Source organism: Callithrix jacchus, chromosome 3 (assembly GCF_049354715.1).
Source record: "Callithrix jacchus isolate 240 chromosome 3, calJac240_pri, whole genome shotgun sequence".
NCBI classification, from domain to species: Eukaryota; Metazoa; Chordata; class Mammalia; order Primates; family Cebidae; genus Callithrix; species Callithrix jacchus.
The window spans coordinates 108,842,414-108,856,140 of NC_133504.1; the positions used below are offsets into that span (position 1 = coordinate 108,842,414).

General features: G+C 36.2%; 1 protein-coding gene across 31 annotated transcripts in view; it reads left to right on the top strand.

Annotated features, from left to right (window-relative positions):
- Positions 1 to 13,727, top strand: part of FAM13A (family with sequence similarity 13 member A) — a 425,230-nt gene that overhangs the window by 325,167 nt on the left and 86,336 nt on the right. The window lies entirely within an intron of this gene.

Genomic DNA, 13,727 nt, shown 5'->3' on the forward strand with positions numbered 1-13,727 from the left:
TGCATCACAAGATTCCTCTTTTCTGGAGTTCAGATCTAGCCAAGGATTTTCCATCACCAAGTGCATCATAATATGTGAGAATAAATGTTAAGGATAACATTTCCTCTTCAGTATTCCAGACAGATTTATTACACAAATAGCATTTTTGAAAACTGGTAAGAATGAGCGCAAGACTGTTTTTGTTCCTTCATAATTATAACATAGATTGTGGGGCTGGGGGAAGCTAAGGAGTTATACCAAAGCAGAGAAAGGTAAATTTAAACAAAGGAGCTTATGAAAAAGAACACTGTTGGTGAACTAAGAAGTGAAGAACATAGACATGGAGAGAGGGCCTGAGAGCTGCCCAAGGTCACATTTTAGGATTTTAAAAATTACTTTTGCTAATCAGATTGTCCCATTTCAACTTCAACTGCTTTACATGCAGTGGCATTTGATTCCATAGAAATGCTTCATTTAGGAAGACTATAGAGGATTTTATTAGAAAAAAATACTTAAAAATCAAATAGTGAATCTGGTTTATTTAAAGATTGAAGAAAACACTAGACTAATTTTATTTTTAAAAACAATGCCACAATTATTTCACTGAATATGTTTCACAATGAAGAATAAGGTTTAAAATATTGTTTATTTGCAAAATGGTTTCTACAGACACTTACAGTGAGATGAAACAGTATACTCATTTTTCCTTCACTGTACTGCCGAGGACACTATAATGGGATCCTGATAAGGGTATCCAAAGAATTCCTATGTTAAAAATGAATAATCCAAGGGAGCAGAAAGGGGTTTACAAATATATACAAAATTTTTCTACATGAACTCAATGAAAATGTCCACATGCTTCAAGCTAGCAAGAGACTAAAACTAACATACACTTTCTGGAGTCTTGATTTGGTTTCCGCCTTTAAAGTTGAAGACTGTTTTTCCCCCTTATAATACATCAGTTCTTAAGGGTTTTAAGCAAATTGCATTCTAGGTAAGAGTATTGGCTACTGGAATATCTGTAATCGCCACTTGATGCTATAATAACTGTTAAGCAGAAAATAGATCTTTGTGCTGCTGAAACATTGTTTAGGCAGTCAAACCAGTTACAGCTAAAATAAAACTATCATTATTTTCTGGGAAATTATTTCATATTTTTAATCATGATTAATGAACTTAGTAGGAATAAATCAAGGAATAATTTGAATTTTCATTCAAGAATGTTGAGTTGCTACTTTTGTTTCTTTGTATTACCTTTCTGAAGACCACTGTTGCATTCATTCAATGCTGCAATGTTTTCGCAGCTCTTAGACTTTAATTTGACTGATTTCCCTGAAATCTTTACTGCCAGCCTGTACATACCTTTGCTTATAAACCTCCTGAAGGTAAGGACCAGGTTTGTGTGGTTCTCTTTGTTAAGAGTGCGTTGCGAATTTAAGCATTTATGTGGAAAACTTCCCCGCCCCTGTGTGTAATTGTTTCTTCAGATTCCAGTTTGATATCTTTGGCTGTTGATTTCTGTGACTCTCATGGTAATGATGACTGTTACTGATTCTCCCCACCATTATGGTCCTGAAGCAGGAAGGCTCCAGAGCCTTAGCAGTATTCTTGGAATGAGTGCTTTGTTCTGTTCTGTTTAAGAGCACCAAGGGATACAAACTACATTGAAAGTGAATGAGTAAAAGAAGAGCTTTAAATAGCAGTTAAAGAAATTCATGCTCACTATTTGTGTTTAGCAGAGAGTTCAGTGCTTCTCATACTTTGAGTGCATGAGAATTATCTAAGGAACTTATTTTTAAAATCAAATTCTTCCCATTGCCCTCCTTCCCTAGACTCACTGCATCCAAATCTGGAAGTAGCAGGGAGAGTATCTGTATTTTAACAAGCTTCCTAAGTCTGATGCAGATGGTCTACCCGTAGAGAAACACTGATCTAAATTCTAGTTAATGATTATAGTGCATATAAAGCTAGTGACAGCTGGCATATATAGGAATCTAGTATTATACTACTCAGCATCTCCAAATAGCATATTTAGTATCTGACCTTATGTGAGGATTTTTTTTCATAAATGATGCTTTCATTTCCTAAATTGTCACTTTCACCTATAAAAAACATACTTAGAGTGTTGTTTAATATTTTCTCTTTGATTGAACACTAACTACTCTGTACTGCCAGTGATCCTAAGGTAATTAAGACATAGCTCTGCTCCAAAGAGATCACATGCCAGTTAGGATGCAAACACATTACCAGACAATTACAGTACCATGTGGTAAATTCAGTAATACACAGTATGATTAGCATAATACTAATAGAGATGTGCCTAGATGGGTAACATTATCCTGTGTTTTATTAAACCTCATGTAAGAGTGTGATCTTATTAGTGGCATGTTTGTACCCTAATGTCTACTCAACTTACAGTTTTCATAAATGCATCTTTAGCCTTTCTTAGCATATTGTGAGAGTGTGTAGAAGATATATTGTTACTGCTAATTTGTAGCCAAGATGAGAATAACAGATAAGGTTAAAAACTAAAAATGAAATAAAATGTGTCTTGCTATCTGTTTATTACTGAATGTTATTGGCAGAGTTTCCAGGATGGAGTTGGCTGTTTAGAAATTCGTGATCTTTAGAAAAAACATGGCAGAGGCTGAACGTTTAAATTTTGACCTTCTGTAAAGTCCTCAGTTCTTAGCGATTCACTACAAATGGCTTAAAAACAGGATCTTATTAACTATCTCTATTGAGATAATTAAACAGTCCCAGTTGTTTTTTAAAATACTAAAATATTTATATACCACTTATAGTTAATAATAAAATTCAACATATTATATCCACTTATATAGATATTCTTGCAATCTGAAAAGGTTCCTTGAGAAAAATAAAATAGTAACAGAAATAAAGGGAGAAACTATATTAAACTAAGAATTGAAATGTAAGTTTTCTCAGGTGACTAAATTAACCTTCTGTCACTAATGAGATAATATGTTATCAGATCTCAGACTTAGTTTGTACCACACACTCTTTGTAGGATTTGTATTTCATTGAGTTTTCTTCCCCTTAGATATTGTGAGTCTATAGGTAAGGATCTCTATTTTATGTATAGAAAGACTCAAGCAGTCTAAGATACAAAATTTTTAACTCAGTCATATCTATGACAAAACTCTCAACTTTCATAGCAGTATTTTGATTTGCTAGACTAACTTTTCAGTAAACTAACTTTATTTATATCCACAAGGGAAAATGATGGCGGATGAAGTTAGGAACCTGTGAGTGCTAATGATTGATGTTGACTCCTTTGATTTCAGTGCATTGGCATCTGCTTTCATGTGTTGGCATCCTGTTCTTTCTTGGGTTTGTCTACCAAAGTGAGAAACTGAAATCAATAATGCCTATGTAATTATTATTTTTTTCATGTAGCAAATAATGACATCCAGTGTATATTATCTAATATTTGTTTTATGATGGTGAAACACATCATAATTCCAAATTGTGTGGCTCTTCTTCCAAAAAGACTTAAGGAAGAGGATTAATAAACATGTATTAGTGGCCCAACATCAAAAAGTTTTACTGAAACTTATCAACAGAATTCATGAGCTCTTCCTAAGCATTGGTCTTTAGAATATCCTTTTGCCAGTGTAAACGTCGATAACATGGGAATGATATGGAAGTTCACCAGGGAAGAACCCAGGTAATCTTGGGCCGGCTTGTGAGTTTCTGTGTGGTGTTAGAGAGCCCTCTGCTGCTTGTGGACATGACACCTTTCAGTTAATTTATCTAGAAGTCTCTGTTTTTCCTAACTTGTTGGCACTCCTGGCACTGCTCCCTGCCTCCACAAACACAGTCTAGGAGGGAGTTAAAAGCTGCCTCACTTCAAATGTGGGTCAATGCCTTTGAGTTGTGTGTCTGAATTTATTCTTCATCACCAAAGTGGCCTATATTTGGTAGTAACAAGACGTCACTGAGAACAAGTAAGATCTCTGTGGGCTCTACTCTCACATGATGGTTCAATTGCCCATGCAGCCTACATATTTGCTGATTACTCCAAATAAAGAACATAACATGAACTAAGGTGAGGATACTTTCAAATTTTAAGATCATCCTGTCTAAATCACTAAAAAAGTGAAGGTGTTAGCTTCCATGTATGGAAATTGCTTTTTAAAATTAAGGTGCCTAAGTAAAGAAGTAAGAATAATGGAGGGGGGAGTTTAAGACATATGTTTTATAATACCTTTAGGGACCAAACTCAGGGAAATATGGTATCTTCTCATCAAATCTAAGAATAAAACTCGGGGAACCTGGGTGCGGTGGCTCACACCTATAATCCTAGTGCTTTGGTAAGCAGAGGCAGGAGGATAGCTGGAAACCAGGAGTTGGAGACCAGCCTGGGCAACACAGTGAGACTCTGTCTCTACAAATTTTTTTTTAAATTAGCTGTGCATGGTGGCATATACCTGTAGTCCTACCTACAAGCTGAGGTGGGAGGATCACTTGAGTCCAGGAGTTTGAGGATGCAGGAAGCTATGAGCATGCCACTGCACTCCAGCCTAGATGACAGAATAAGACCCTGTGGCCCTCCTCCCAAAAAAAGACTTCAGAAGACTTGAACTTACTAGAAATAAACTAAAGAATTGAACTGCTTTACTCAGATCATATTAAATGAATGGAACTGAAAAGCTAAAGAAAAAATTAAGCATTTAGAAAAAAAGATAACCTAGTAGATATCATTATTTTGCAATCAGCAGAATGATTATAAAAAGAAACTGATTTTGCTGTCTGGGTTAAAATAACTCTTGAAACTAAAATTAGAAATTAAATTCTGGCCAGAGTAGACCATTGATACACTGGGTTTTATTTTTATAAGTGACTTTCCTTTATTTTCAACTCCTTGATTTGACAGAAACACAAGAGCCTGCCTGTTTCTCCAATGTCAGCTTTCTGTCAGGTCACTGCTGCATCCCCAGTGCTGAATTCCCTCAATTGCCGCACCTGCCGAGTTATTAATTCTCCCAGGCTTTCAATCTCTCTCTCTCTCCCTCCCTCTCTCCCTCTCTCTCTCTGTCTCTCTCTCTCTCTCTCTCTCTCTCTCTCTCTCTCTCTCTCTCTCTTTCTCTCTCAAAGAGTTCTTCTCCCGTCCATTATCTTTCTCCCCACAATGCCTATATGACCCTCAAAATTCACTCCCTGTGTGACTTATTTAACAGAACCTCACCTAATCTGCCAGACTGCATAGTGCTTCTGAGTGGAAGGGCTGAAGATCTGACTTCACACTTAGATTGGAATCTCAGCCGTGACTGCCTCTATGGCCTTCAGCCTGTTAATTAACCTTTCTAAAACTTGTTATTCTTATCTGAAAAATCTGGTTAGTAATTCCTTCCTCCATGATGTCTTTGAGGATTGAATGAGATAATGCCCATAAACTCTTAGCACAACACCTGGCTTTTTATTGTGAGCTCTCAATCAATGGTAGTTATATATCCCTTTTTTAAAAATACTAATTAATCAAATTTTAAGTTTCCATTTCTCTGCTAGTCTATAAATTCCATGGAAGTTGGGATTGTTTTCTTAGCCTGCTTATCTCTGGCACCTATCATAGATTCTAATAAGAAATGTACGCTCAGAAAATGTTTCCTGTATGAGCACCTGCCTGTGGTTGTGGAAGTACCTAAAACCCAGGTGTACATTGACACCAAACCTTTGTTCACTTTCCCATGGCTGTTCATGGCTGGTCATCATCCTAAAAAGAGCATAAAATCATGATGATGTCACAAACAATCCTGGACCCACTTTTCTGTGCACAGTCCTCCCTGGCAGAGGTGGGAGTGTTTGGGAGAGGATGACGGGGTAATGTGCGCACCATCTGTACATCGTTGTCTCCCTCAAGAATTCCACATTAAGAGTTAACAGTTTGGGAAATTGAATATCTGTTCAATCAAAACTGTATTAACAAACCCTTAATAAATTTGCAATAAGGTACTAATTGAAAGAAATTAGCAAAAAACAATTTTCTTTTTCCTTCTTTCCTGCTGCAGGTATCCCCATATTCTTTTGATTTTGTCTCAGTGACTAAAGATTTGAAAATACTTTACTTACGAATGTTATAAAAATATTTTCTCATCAACTAATTTTATCCCCCCAAAGAATATTTTATGTTCTAAATTACTGCCTTTGTAAGACAATGTTTTTATGTTTAAAATAATGATAAACATCACTTTTCTGAATAAGATCTCAAAGACAAATGAAAGCTTCCAGCTGCCTTGAAAACAATTTGGGGACTAAACCCAAAATTTCTTTAAACCTCAAACAGTCTTTGTGTTTGGAGTGAAGTGAAATACTTTTTTTTCCTGCTCTCAAGCCAGAACAAACGGCTCTAGTGTGTGTCAAGGCCATACTCAAGCATTGCCTTGCCCAAACATATCCCTTTCTGGGTTCTCTGTATACCACAAAGAGTACAGTGTTAAAATTATGAGCATAGTGGCAGACCTTCCACCTCTAATTGTGCTGTTAGAGAAAAGAAATTATTTTCTTTAAGAATGGGAGAAAACCCGTGGCACAGCTGCAGATTCATTAAGTTTTGAATAGAAGGGAAAAATAAAATTTTAAATAATCAATGTACAGATATTAGAGAATACTTTTAGTTGGTAGAATTAATTTTACAAATTATAAACAATATGTTTCCAAAATATTTAATCAAACACTACTGCAAGCAGTCAGCAAAATCTTGAGGATACTGATTTTATTCAACAGCCGCTTTTACTAAGCACATGCAGTGTTCTAGGTACCCAGCTAGGTGCTGGTGTTACAAAGATACAGACAAATCTGGAAATGAGACAAGCTTCTGAACTCATGAATTTCAGTGTTATGTGCTAAGCACTCAGTTATAGCTATGAACAAAGTGTCTTGAAGCCTGGAGGAAGAAGCAACTCCCTCTCCAGGGTGCTAGAGATGGCTCCCAGATTAGATGACACTTGAACTGAGAGAAGTATTTACCAGGCAGAGAGAGGTGGAGAAAGGATTTAAGGTAGCAGGAACAACATGTACAAATGGAAAGAGTTACAAAAGTGCAGTGAGAGTTTTATAGTGATATGTTGGGCTGCAATTGGAAGGGATTTCATGTGCCAGATTTAGGCATTTGGATTTTACCCCAAATTCAGTGGGGAAGTAGGAGAGGCTTCAGATGAAGCGGTGTGGAAAACAGGGAAATAGTATTGCCCCTGTGAAAGACTAATGCAGTGGAAATGGAAAGGAGAGATCTGACTCAAGAGACACATCCTTTTGTTATTGAGACATAATCCATACAATTTGGTAATTGATCAAATATGGAGGTAGGGGATGGTCTTAGTCCATTTCGTGCTGGTATAACAGAATACCACAGGCTGGATAATTTATAATGAACAGAGACTTGTTTCTTACAGTTCTGGAGGCTGAGAAGTCCAAGCTCCAAGGTCTCACATTTCGCAAGGGCCTTCTGGCTCTGTCATCCCATGGCAGGAGGCAGAAGGGCAAGAGAGTGGACTTAGTGAGCAGGGGAGAAAGGGCCAAACTCATCCTTTTACCAGGAACCTAGTCCTGTAATAACCAACCCACTCCCACAATAACAGCATTAATCCATTCTTGAGGCAGAGCCCTCAAGATCTAATCACCTCTTAAAGGTTCTGCTTCTCAATACTGTTTCATTGGGGATCAAGTTTCTAACACACAAACTTTGGGAGGCACATTTAAACTGTAGCAGGGATGAACATCTTTAAGGAAAGCAGTTGGCTTATGAAGACAATGTAAATATTACAAGGATAAGATTCTGTGACTTCCACACATGTCTCAGTCCAGGATGCCCTGAGAAGTGCACTGTCAGTCAATCAGCAGGCAGTCATGGTTCAGTTTTCACCTTCTACCTATAGAGAGAGATGCAAAAGAAATGGAAGATCAAGCAACTCCTCTTCCCACCCATCCTTCTCCCTGCTTAAGAACTCTGTTCCTTTCCCACCTCATGCACATAGCCCTACCTCCATGCAGTTTCTTAGAATTTCTTAGACATTGCAAGCTGTTAATCAGAAGGACATTCAGAGCTGGCACTAGCTGAGTGGGTAGGATTAAAATGGAATGAGATGATCCTTAGTTTCCTCTAAGTGTAATATTTCTTTGATTCTAGAAGACAGAATAGGTGATAAAGAATGCCACAGTTATACAAATAAGGAAGAGCCTGTGGAGGCCATGTCCTATGCAGAATGGTCTCCTTCACTGTCTCTCTCAGTCTAATTCTTGACACCATCCTGTGGTGAAACTAGGAAAAGACTATTTAAAAGAGATTTGGAGATATTCTGTCTGCTCCTCCTGGCCTTCTACAACCATGTCATCCTGCCCACTACTGGGCATATCCAGACCCATTTTCTCTCTGCTTTTCTTGCCATCTGCACTCAGCAAAATCTGTACTACTTTGGCCCAGAGCTGATTCTGGCAGTAGGACAGAGAAAGAGTGTTTTCTCTTTGTCTTGTGAGAACATAGATCTTAATTCATCAGCATTCGTTCAGTGTGCATTACATAGCAAGCAAGGGAGATGTGTATTTAGCATAGTGTTCTAGAACAGTGTTTTTTAATGCTGTGGTTCATGACCTATTAGTGGTCATAAAGCCAATTTAGCAGGATATGACCAGTATGAATAGAAACAAATACTACAAAATAGAAAATATTCCAGCAAACTAAGAATAATTCTTGTGAAATTTGTGTCTTATTTATATATATGTATACTGTCATGATATAAAATGTGTTTCGAACTGAATCATCATTGAAAGTTTTAAAAATATTGTATCTGGACTGCTTATGAGGATAGTTCACTTGAATGAGAGGTTAGATAGACTACAGGCCTGGGACCAAATTCCCATGTCAGGATGGGAAATTGCTTTTAGTCTTAGCATTCCTGTAAATGAACTTACAGAGCACAACTTTTTGTAAGATAGAAGCACCTTTGTTAGGCAGGTTTTTCTATCTAAATTTGATCTGTTCCAGGCCTCTCCCTGGAAGTTTCAAGTAGTTCTGTTGCTTGGGGCAGCATAACCCCAGTCTTCACATGACATTCTGCCTGCGTGCGTATCTGTCTCTCTGTCCAAATTTCCCCTTTTTATAAGGACACTAGTCAAATTGGATTCAGGCCCATCTTAATGACCTCATCTTAACTTAATCATCTCTGTCAAGACCCTGTTTCTAAATAAGATAACTTTCTGAAGTGTGAGGGATTATGGCTTCAGTGTGTACTTTTAGGGTGACAATTCAGCTGATAACAGTATATTTCAAATTTCCACTAAACAGACAATAAACAGTAGAAATTTTTTTTTATCTTAGAATAAAACGTAAATCTTTGGAAGTCTTTTTGTTTTGTCTATTTGTTTTGCCTTCAAAATAATACCTTACTGTTAGCTAAAAATTTCTGTTCTGTGAATACTAACAACTTCAGCTCTTTGCATTTAACCTTTGGTCTGGAAAAATCTATTTGCCCTTGAACTGCAATAATTTGTATTTCTGCTGCCTAAGAGTTGTGTTCTTAGGCACAAAGTGCAAATAATAAACCTATAAACGAGCGGCCTGGGTTTACAAGAAAGAATTGTAAAATACCCCCCACTTCCAACAAATTATAGCTGCAAACCGTTATGAACTGATCTGAAAACTCTTACATTTGTTTAAAAAAAAAAAAAAAAAAAAAACAGATTTTTTTTTTTTAATGTTCTTAAATGGGGCCAAACCAAAAAAGCAACAGAACAGAGGCTGCCACATACCTCCGTAGTTGGCAAAGGGCATGGTTAATGACTGAAACTGTGGATACATTGAAAATGCTCAAGTACATGTGTGGCACTTTATGTTTTGAGAACAAGGAAGGAAAGGAAAATGTGCTAACTTCGCTTATCATTCTCTAAGAAAATTTTCCCCTTACATTCTGTAGCATATGTGGAAAAAGCCTGAGTTCCTGAAAAAATGTTTACTCTATACTTTTCTTTTATTGTCCCTCACTTTCTCTCTCTCTTTGGATCCTTGTTTTGTTTTTTAAGCCCCACAGATGGTTTTTCTAGTTTCTTATGAATAGGACCTAATTCTTGGTTTTCCTGTACTTTTCAGTACTCAAGGAACACTTACAAACTATTTCTTCTGCTCAAACCACTGAGAAATATATTTAAAGTGTGTAGCTAAATATGCAAATTATGTTAATTTTTTGGTAGCCAGTCGCATTAACCAATTAGAAAGTTTAACTAATTGGAGAGTTAAAAAGGGAATTGAATGGAATGGTGGTTTGATCGAATAATTGAAGGTCCATTCTGGGTACTTGCTCTGGGAATTCTCCCAACATTATTTGGTTTTTCTTAGACACATACAACACTATGTCTTTCATGATTTCCTTTAGCTTGCTGTGTAATTAAACTGATAGGCATTGCAGTGCATTCTGTGGTGTCAGTTTAGAAATTAGTGCAGTTCATGAAGAGATTATAAGTCTAGGTGTCATTTATTTATGTGCATTTACCAATATTAAGCTGTATAAAAAATAAGTTAGGACTCTGCTAAAACTTAGATTAAAATATCTAAGTTATTGGCATTCTTAGACTTAGACTATTATTTACTTCAATATGATAAACATTCTTCCCACACGCAGTTATTTCAAGAATATAGTACCACATATCTGAGAGCATTAAGCATAATCACAAAAATGAGGTGAAGGCCCAAATCTCTCAATGTATGTTTGATGCTTTTTTTAAAAAGTAAACTTCTAGTAATTGGCTGCTTAAGCTTGGCCATTACTGAGAGTCAGCAAATAGGAAATAAATTAAAACATGGAGTTGTTCATGGTAACCAAGGAGGAAATTGAATCAATTCTAAGTTGTTTCCATTTTTCATTGGCTTAACTTCATGACACACACTTCCTTCTTCATTCATAGAACTTGTGCTTATTTTTAAAAATTAAAAGTGAATCAGAATTACTTCTCATTTTCATGTTTAGGAAAAAATTATGACAAATTATGCTCAATTTAGAATTCGGGTGAAATAATTTAGTATCATTGAACATGACAGATTGACACAAAACCAGGGAATAGGTGGAAACAACTTTGTTAAAGATGTTTTGGAGCCTGTAATAATAGTACAATATCTTTGTACAGCTATTTTAAAATGGTAATTTTTTTCAAATGTGCATTCTGGTTTGTACATTTTGTGGAAAAGTTTATTTTCTTGATGTTATTTGGAAGAATTGTCCTTGGCCATTTTTCTTTAAAATTGCCTTTGAAATCAATGTATTAAATTAATTTCTAAAATTAGTTGGCTTAATCAATTTGAAATCAATGATTTAGTTGTTTCAAAATGTATGACTTTGTTTAGATTCTATTACTAATTCCCAGAAAAGGGTACTTTTATGAAAGGGAAAAGATAAATATGCTTTTAAAATAAAAATTGATTGATTTACCCTCATTTTCTTCCCAAATATAATTCTCGGATACTGTGCATTATGATTGCTCCACTGTTAACTGCTGATTGTTGATAGATCTAATACTGACTCTGTTTCATTTTATTTAAATTTTAGTGCTTACATTTTCTTTTTTAAAACACAACCGGTCAAATTTCAGGAGCATAGCCAAATTAAGAATTTCTTATTTTGTCTTCCATTGATGAATTTACTTTGTGCAAATGTAGCCAGAAAAATATTTGCTGATGATTAAAATCTTGTGTTTCTGTCAAGAGACATTCTTGACATTGTGCCAGTACATTTTAATAAATTAATCACCTTATAAGTGCTGTCAGGCATAATGCATTACAAATGGACTTTGACTAAGGTGATGTAGAGTTGCCATAATCAGAAGCATGACAAGGAGCTTATCAAGTCCACGAGATCTTGTGGCTGCTGGAATGCAGACCAGCCATCGAGTGCGTTTTCTTCACCAACCTAGTCATCCTGCCATATTTTAATAGGTTAAAAATGAAGGGAACACATTGATACAAAATGGACTAACATATAATACGCACATTACTAGCTGCATTATCAGAATGAATTATGTACTCACTCTGAGACTGCTTTTCTCATCTGAATTAAAAAAGGAGCAAAAAGCCAGTACTAGGGAAGGTTTTGTGAGGATCTAATTGATATAATTAATGTAGGACCTGTGGTAGGATCTGGTCCGCAGTCATAATTGATATGAAATATGTGAGGGAGATAAAAGGAAAACAAGAATTGATTTTTATTGCTTCTGTTTGCTGCAAAGAAATTTAGCATGTGCGCGCACAAACACACATGCAAATAGCTAAAACATGAATAGCTGTGTTCAGAGCCCTGCACCGTGTAAATCATCTCCCAAAAGCACTTAAGAAAACCAAGTATATTGCTAAGTAAATGCATATCAAAGAATGTTACAGTAATCATGTTAGTTTTCCTTCAACTTGCTGCATGTTAGAGTAAAGGATCTGTTCTGGTCAAAGAAAGTATGTAGCAAAACATTCATTTTACAAAACGTGGAGTCCTTTCCTGGAATAACAAAATCCCAATTTCTTGATCAGGAAACAAACTCAGTTCTAACATTTTTATAATTATTTTCTTTAGTGTTTTCTAGGAGTATTTGGAAGTCAAATGTATAAGTGACTTCAGTCAGGCTGACTTAAAAGTAGTCACCTCCTATAATAGCACTGTTTCGCATGGTTTCTTCCTGGCAACTGGACAGTTCCCAGGTGGTGTCCCCTATAACTCTTCAACCCTGCAACCTAATTCTACAAGCTTTGCCCTCAGCCCATCCACATTACAGCCCATCATTTATCCTCACCTGGGAAGAGTTAACACCATTAGTTGTAAACATTAAGGTATTTGGCAACATGGGCATTAGAATGGCCGATAGATGTTGAAATTGGAAACCCAAATCATAAGAGAATGAAAAACAGTGTGTCACATTTTATGTTCCGTATTCCTTCTAAAATACTAAGACCTTTTCAACTTCCAGGACAGGATTTTATTTGTTTGTGTGTGTGTTTTACAGTATAACTCTGTAGTAAGAGTTTATTGACTGCAAGTTTAATATTATCAGTCGAAGCAGACTTTTCTTTTTTCATGAATGATACTTAGGAAAATTACAAATAAGCAAAAAGGGAGAGAAGGAGAATGCTGAAGTTAACTAGTTGCTTTCCCAGGATGCTGTAAGGTGGTGAACACCCCAGGTGATATTCAAGAGGAACCGTGGGGGTACAAAAGAAAATATTAGACCTTCTCTTTTATTTAATATTTTATCTTTCTACTTTTATCTGTTGAATGATGTACATAATATAGATGTATATTTAATCAGTTTTATATTTGAAGGGAGTGGCTACTGAAAAGCAAGTTTTATGAGTGCATAATTTTAAAGTTCAAAGATCACTCCAGTAGACAGCAAGAGGGAGGGACTCATTCTATACTTTGAGGTCATTTATTAGGAAAAATAAAACATGCTAAAGAAAGGAAAACAAAATATAGCATATATTTTACATTTTAAAAATTAAATTTCTAGGCCAGATATGGTGGCTCATGTTTGTAATTCCAGCACTTTGAGAGGCTGAGGCAAGAGGATTGCTTGAGCCCAGGAGTTCAAGACCAGCTTGGGCAACATAGTGAGACTCCATCGCTACAAAAAATGAAAAATTAGCCTGGCATGGTGGCACATGCCTGTGGTCCGAGATACCCCAGAGGCTGAGGTGGGAGGATCAGTTGAGCCTGGGAGTTTGTGGTTGCAGTGAACCATGATAATACCACTGCACTCTAGCC